The sequence below is a fragment of the Pteronotus mesoamericanus genome, unplaced genomic scaffold (assembly GCF_021234165.1).
Source record: "Pteronotus mesoamericanus isolate MK-2021 breed Mesoamerican mustached bat unplaced genomic scaffold, CSHL_Meso_final contig_56, whole genome shotgun sequence".
Classification (NCBI taxonomy): Eukaryota; Metazoa; Chordata; class Mammalia; order Chiroptera; family Mormoopidae; genus Pteronotus; species Pteronotus mesoamericanus.
The window spans coordinates 21,441,681-21,448,594 of NW_026555201.1; the positions used below are offsets into that span (position 1 = coordinate 21,441,681).

General features: G+C 36.9%; 1 pseudogene; it reads right to left on the minus strand.

The window, feature by feature from the left end:
• Positions 1–5,466: 5,466 nt before the first annotated feature.
• LOC129076010 (ribosomal L1 domain-containing protein 1-like) lies at positions 5,467–6,651 on the minus strand (annotated as a pseudogene).
• Positions 6,652–6,914: the final 263 nt, after the last annotated feature.

The following is a 6,914-nucleotide window of genomic DNA, read 5'->3' on the forward strand; positions in this document are numbered from 1 at the left end:
AGTCCTCCAGATTTGAATCGTAGGGCTGAAAAATCAGAAATATTACTTTCTGCAGCCATCAATTCTTTGTAGTATTAATGTGATTATCACTTTCTTGTGATCCAATTATGATAATAAACTCTAAAAACAAAACTTAACATATGCAAACTGTTGCTGTAATTAAAAAGCAAAAATATATAGAAAATAAAATGCACAATAATTATTTTGCTCCTTTAATTCTTTAGGTTAACACCAATGCTGCAAATCCTTTTCTAGTGATAAAACAATGCAACTTAGCAAATCACTTAGTTCTCTAGGTCTCAATTTCCTAATCTCTAAATTATTATCTAATCAAGATAATAATATAGCTTGCAAGGTATTGTTGCAAACATTTAGTAAAATATTACATGAAAAGTGCTTAGCAACATGCCATACAAAGCCAGCACCCATCAAATGATAGATGTTTTCATTTTATTACTGTTGTCATCAACTAATATATACCATGTGATCTTGTCATTGTTTTCATAGGTAAACTCACCCTAGTCAGACTTTGTCCCCACCACTCCATTGATATTGCTTATGTCAAAATCACCAATGACTTCCATGGAACCACATCCCGTGTACCTCTTTCTAGTCTTGTCTTTAACTATGTCGCTGTCCTTTTACCACATTTACTTTACTTTTCAGTCCTTTTACCTCTTGTCTCATTTTTTCCTCTGTCCTCTCACCACACCGTCTGTCTCTTTTACGATTCTTCTCTATTGAACCTCTAAGTGTTGAGGTGCTTCAAGGCTCTGCTTCATCCTCTTCTCCATATTCTCACAAAGTAATATTTCTAGTTAATGTTATACTATACCTATGGCTTTGCATACCAGCTAAATACCAATGGTTCCCAAATCCCTATCTTCAACCCTTTCTCTTTGGATCTGTAGAAGTCAACTTTCTTCTACCGCATATCTCTGCATGTGTGTCAAACAAATATTTCAGACTTATCAAAGAAAAATCTGACTTTCTGATGTAGCTTCCTTACCACACCTTAACTGCATCCTGTCCAAATCCTCTCCACTTCGAAACCTAGTATTACTATTTTTAAAGTGTAAATCAGATCTTGCTTCATCCTTTCATAATAACTTCCAATGGATTCCTATTGAACTTTTTAAAAAATTCAAATCCCTCACCTTAGTTTACAAAGGACATTCCATGTCCTTGCTTTTTTCCCTCTCTTTGCCACTATTTAATAATCCCCTCCTCTTGTCATCTACACTTCAGCAACATTGACTTTCTTTTTATGTTTAAAGCCAACATACTCTTAAATGTTCCCAGACTGTAATTTGTCTATAGAGGGTGATTCCAAAGTAGCCCCAGAGTTTCTGTATTATGAGCCTCTTTTTATTTATTGGAGTTATATGTTGTTTGCTTAATTGTTGGTCTGTTTATTTACTCTCACTAATGTAAGTTTCATAAAAGCAAGGATCTTCTAACCTTGGTTCATATCTCAAAGAACAAAGCTTAGCATTCAATAAGAATTAGTTGAATGCATAAGCAAACATTACCTCTTTTAAGGCAGAAAGCCCAAAACTTGAAGAAGAGCTAGTGTAAAATATTTCTGGGGGAAAATTATGAGTAATCACATTCCCTGAAAGTTGGCATGCTTCCTTTAGTTGATTCTAAATAAATTTGTCAATCAATTAATGCTTATGAATTTGCTAATTAAGTGCTGTCTGGAAACAAACAACAAAACACAAAGCATGATGCCTGACATCATGAAGTCTTCAACTTAGATGAGGAAATAATTGTACACATGAAAAGTTAAATACCAGACAGCAAATATGAAATGCTAGAAGAATGCTACAAATATGAATAAGGAGAAATAGTGTAAGATTCAAATGTATTTACTTCACAGTATCATTACCAGGAATAGTTATTTTTGTTTTCTTCATTGACGAAGTGTAATTACATTTTTTGAAGATTTTGATACCCAACTAGATAATCTGATAAAATGTTGAGAAAGTCTAAAAAACTATTTCAGACAATTCAATAAAAATAAAAACAAAATGTAAATGGTACTCACTAAGAAAATAAAAGTAAGTTGAAGTCATTTTCAGGAGAATTTTTTCCTCTAAGACAGAAGAAAAAATACTTGCATTGTTTTGGGCAGAAATTGACACATTTGGGGACTTACTTGAAAGCTAATCACATGTTTTATAGTTTTAAATTTAAAATTAAGAGCTCATTGCATATAGCTAACTGCTGAGATTTCTATCACATGTGCGTTTTTCAAAAAAAATTTTTTTTCTTCTAGAGTAACTCCATGGTTGTAACTTGTCAAATGAGTCTAAATAATGCAACTGAAATACAGTGATGTCATTTTTTAAAAGACATATCATAGTGTGGATAAGTTTACCAGATGAGTTTATTCCTTGTTAGGAAGATATGAGGTAACATAAGGTCAAATGCCTAGAGGGAAAAACAAAAGGATGCTGTTTAGGAGGAAAAGGTCACAGGAGAGGAAACTACAAAGATAAATGCTACCAACTTTCTGCTTTTGAAAACAGCCAGCCTGAATATCTACCAACAACAAAGCTCTTTATTTATTTCAGGAAGAAATGACAGGGAGGGTCAATTTTAAGTAGAGCCTCTCAGTAAAAGACAACGGTCTTCGATTCTCCTTGAAAACAACTCAGCAAGATGTAGTCTTGAAGTTATCCTGTATGGCCACATCACCATGGTAACCTCCAGCTCAGGCAAGATGATGTCTGCAGAGCAGTGAGAACATTCCTTTAAAGCAAGAAGAATGTATGTAGGTCACACACACACATGCACAAATCCAGTGCAAGAGAATAAAAGATTCATTTACAGGGTAGTGCAACCATGCTAGAGGCATGCAACATTTGGACAATTAACCTATCTGAGTCTTTTATTATAGGAGACATGCAAAAATTTAACCCCAGTTACTGGAACTGGGAGCACCTCTGATATGGAAAGAAGGAGATAACCATCAAACAAAATGTGCAAAACAAGGGGATGTTTTCCTGGTTACATAATCCAGAAAATTAGTTTCCCCACCTAAAATCCATTTCTCTTCTGGAGATACAAAATACCTCTCCAGAAGCTATGCACATCTACTCCCGGGTATTATTATGTAAGGTATGAGTGAAACATGCTTACACATAAGGAAAGTTGCACCTCACTCATCGTTAAAAAATAATACATGCATCTATGTAAGAAATAAGCAGAGACCAAAATAGTTAGAAATAATAACATTTTTATAATGCCTATTATTTGATAGAATTTAAATAGATTCACTTTCTTAATTCTTCCATCAACCCTGTAGTATAGGTGCTATTATTTTCCTTCCTTTATAGATGAAGAACTAAAACACACACAGGTTAAGTAATTTCCCCCAGGTGACACAGCTAACAAATGACTGATGCAGAATTGAAATTGTGATAGTCTAACTCCAGAGTCTGTGCTTTTAACCACTATGATAACACTATATTATCAACACAGAATTCCTTTTTTTTAAGGTACAAAGACAAAAATTTTCAAATCTGCTGTTGTGTTAATTATTGCTGCATAACAAATGGCTTAAAACAATAAACTTTATTACTTCAAAGTTTCTGTGAATCAGGAATTCAGGAGTAGCTGGATTGTCAGTGGGGTCTGGCAATCATACCGTAATTTGGATTTCTTGGATTAATGTAAGGCAGGGCTGGGACTAAGGCAAGGCAAGTGAGGCATGTAGGGGACAGAACTTAAGGAGGTACTGGATTGCAGGTGCCAACCCTGCACACAATGGCCCAGAGAGTAAGTACCTTTCTAGAGTTTGCTCCCTAGGTGCCTTGCTTGCTTTATCCTAGTACCAGCTTTGGTACAAAGGATAAACACTCTACCATTTTTTAATTACTATTCTTCCTATTATTTATTACTGTAGGTTTGCACCCTCAGGAGCTTCCCAGGGAAAATTCAGAACTGTCTCCCATACACAGAAGGCAAGGACAGATAGAAGAAAGAAGCAGGCCACTCCATAGTGGTAGGTGGCAGATTTAACAAACAAGGGAACTTACATACCAGGCTTGTCTTGCGTGACCACGAGATGAGTAGATCTCCACACCCACCTGCCAGAATCTTAAAGTTTTATAGAGAGGCTTTAACAGGATTCAGTTGTATATACCATCCATACGGTCTCAACAACACGCCGCTCTCTCAAGACTGCATTCTTGAATGTGACTTTTATAGTGGGAAGAGGTGCAGCGAAGAACCCCCAGTTGGGGGTCATGGGTCAATGGGTGGTCACATCCTTTTGATTACCTTCTCCAACAGTTACAAGTTCAAAATCATCATGTATTTAACTGGTGGAGGTTTTATCTCATAATTTTGCTTATTTTAAATTTTAAAAATATTAGGCTTACATTCTTGTCATAATTGTTAGTGGTGCCTTTTGTCTCTAATACAAGATGTTTCTATTAGTCATAGTTGTATAGCCTGTCTTAGAGGACGAAAATGGAAAAGGTTTTTAAAAAGTGATCTTACCCTTCAGTTCCATGAACATGTTCATTAAACACTCTAATATTGTGATATTTGAGTTATATTTATGCCAATTTTTCTGGGGTGGTGGTTCATGATCTTTTTTAAAAAAGGCTAAAACTGCTTCTTCATCATGAATTACAGCATCTTTTTTTCATATTTTGGGGGGTTTACTCTCATTTTTCCTACAAAACTCAGTCATCATTTTTTTTTCCCTCAGAAGCAAATCCTACACTTTAACAAAAGCACTGCACTTTCTATGATATTAGAAAATACACAGAAGAGCAATTTTAAAAAATGGATTCAAACTACTGGTTCTTACACCCACAAATGTATACCAGAGTTACATGTGGAGGTTTTAAACATATTCGAGTCCAGGCCTCTCTCTTGGAGAAGGTTGCCGCAGGGGTCAGGACCCATGTATTTTTCAAAAGGTCTCTGGACAGCTCCGATGTTTGCTCCTGGTTGAGCCACTGCTTTTAGGTCAACCGGGGCACTGTGGGTGTTTTGGGCCATTGTTTGAGGGTGTGGAGAGCTAAATTTTTCAGCTTTATTATCTGTAATGAAGAACTTGGCCTCTGGCTTTGGGGCATCTGTCTTGGGTCTTTTTTCCCCCAGAGAAGGTTTTCTTTCCTTCTCTACCTCTTGTTTGACTCTTGGCTTCTTCCCTGGGCCTTTAACCTGATATCTTGGGCTCTCCTGCTTGTGGAGTCTCCACAGTTGGGAAGGCCTCCTTCCTGCAAGGTGCGTGGGGACCGGGACTCTTTTGGAGACTTCTTTCCTGTGGCATGTTTTTGTATCTCTACGTTTTCTTTGGCAGTTTTTCCTATTGGCACCAGTAAAGGAACTCCGTTCCCTGGTTCATCTTGCACTTTATTCTGGGCTTTTACTCCAGTGAGCCTCTTTCTTCTCAGGCTTCGGGGTGTCTGCCATTAGTTTGATGGGCTGCCTCCTCTGTAGTTAAGGCTGGTCAGCCTTTCTATCCCATTTCATAAGTCTTCTATTTCTCTTTGCCTCCTTTTGTATTTCATCATATTCTTTTTGTTTGTGTATTTTCTTTGCTTCTTTTTTCTTCTGACTAGGAATGCACCCTCCTTTGGCTCCACCCTGACTGCTGTCAAATGAAGAAAAGATGGGAAGGGTGACTATCTCTCAGTTTTCATTTACAAGAGTTTTACACTCTCCCACTTTGGCAATTTCTGTGACAGCAACAATATTTTCAATGATATACTGACCCTGCATTCCAGCATGACCGATGCCCAGAGTGCTGCAAGAACCACTTTCAGAGATGTTTAAGACAGTTCTGCCTACCAATTTGTTGCTCTCTCTGGAAAGATTCCTGGCTTGAGGACCTACAGGTACTGGAACTTCCTTTCTCTTACAGAAATGTCTCCCTGAGGCGTAAGGGTAACAGGTGCCCCAGTCTTGCATCAGTAAGAAAGAAATCAAAAATACCCAAAAGACACAGCTTGGCCTCATAGGATTTATGCTCCTTTTTTTAAAATTCAGAGGGGAATAATCTGAGAAATGGTTTTAATTCCATGCTTGTTCAAAAGCTTCCTTTAAAAAAATTCTGTCTTTTCAGTAGTTCCATTGGGTTCATCTTTAGTAAATAAACACGTACCTGCTAAGTCTGATCAGCTACCATGAATAATGGAATTTTCCATAATACCACCATTTAAAATTTGTTTTATTTTCATTCAAAAGCAAGGTATTCGTCTTTTCCCTGTGCCTGGAACAGGCCAGCAGAGCTCCCGTGGCCTTTGCGATCTGCCCTTTAGCCGGCTGTTTCAGGGGCAGCCAGGGTCGCTGAGATCCACACCGAGGTTGTGGTTGAGGCTTTGGGTTCTGTTGAAGCCTGCTCACCTTGGGCAGACGATCATGCAGAACCCCACTCACATTCATGCATTTAAAAATGATGCATGAATGTGACCTTATTACTAGTTGTTGAGCAGTAAGAATGAGCACTGTTTTAGTTCTTTAATTTTATATCATTAAGCTTTATAAAAAAAAGATTTACATAAAATTTTTAGTACACTTAAAATTAGTATTTATGATGTCTAAACAAAGAAAACACCAATGAAAATCATTTATCTCTGCTCTAATATATCAACTTCTTTTTTACCCCATTTTTTTCCTACCCATCGCCTATTCGCACACAATACATCCCAGGAGAGATATACTTATTTTTCACTTATATCCTAAAAGTTTCTCTATGTATCATGTACTAAATACCTCTTGATGCACTATGTACCTCACCTTGTCACACAATCCTGATTAAGTATCATTTCATATACTGTTTCTAAAAACTCTTTATTTCAGAAAATTATGATTACATGCAAACATAGAGAGACTGTTACATTGCAGTAAACCCTCTGTACCATCACCCAACTCTGACAATTATTAAT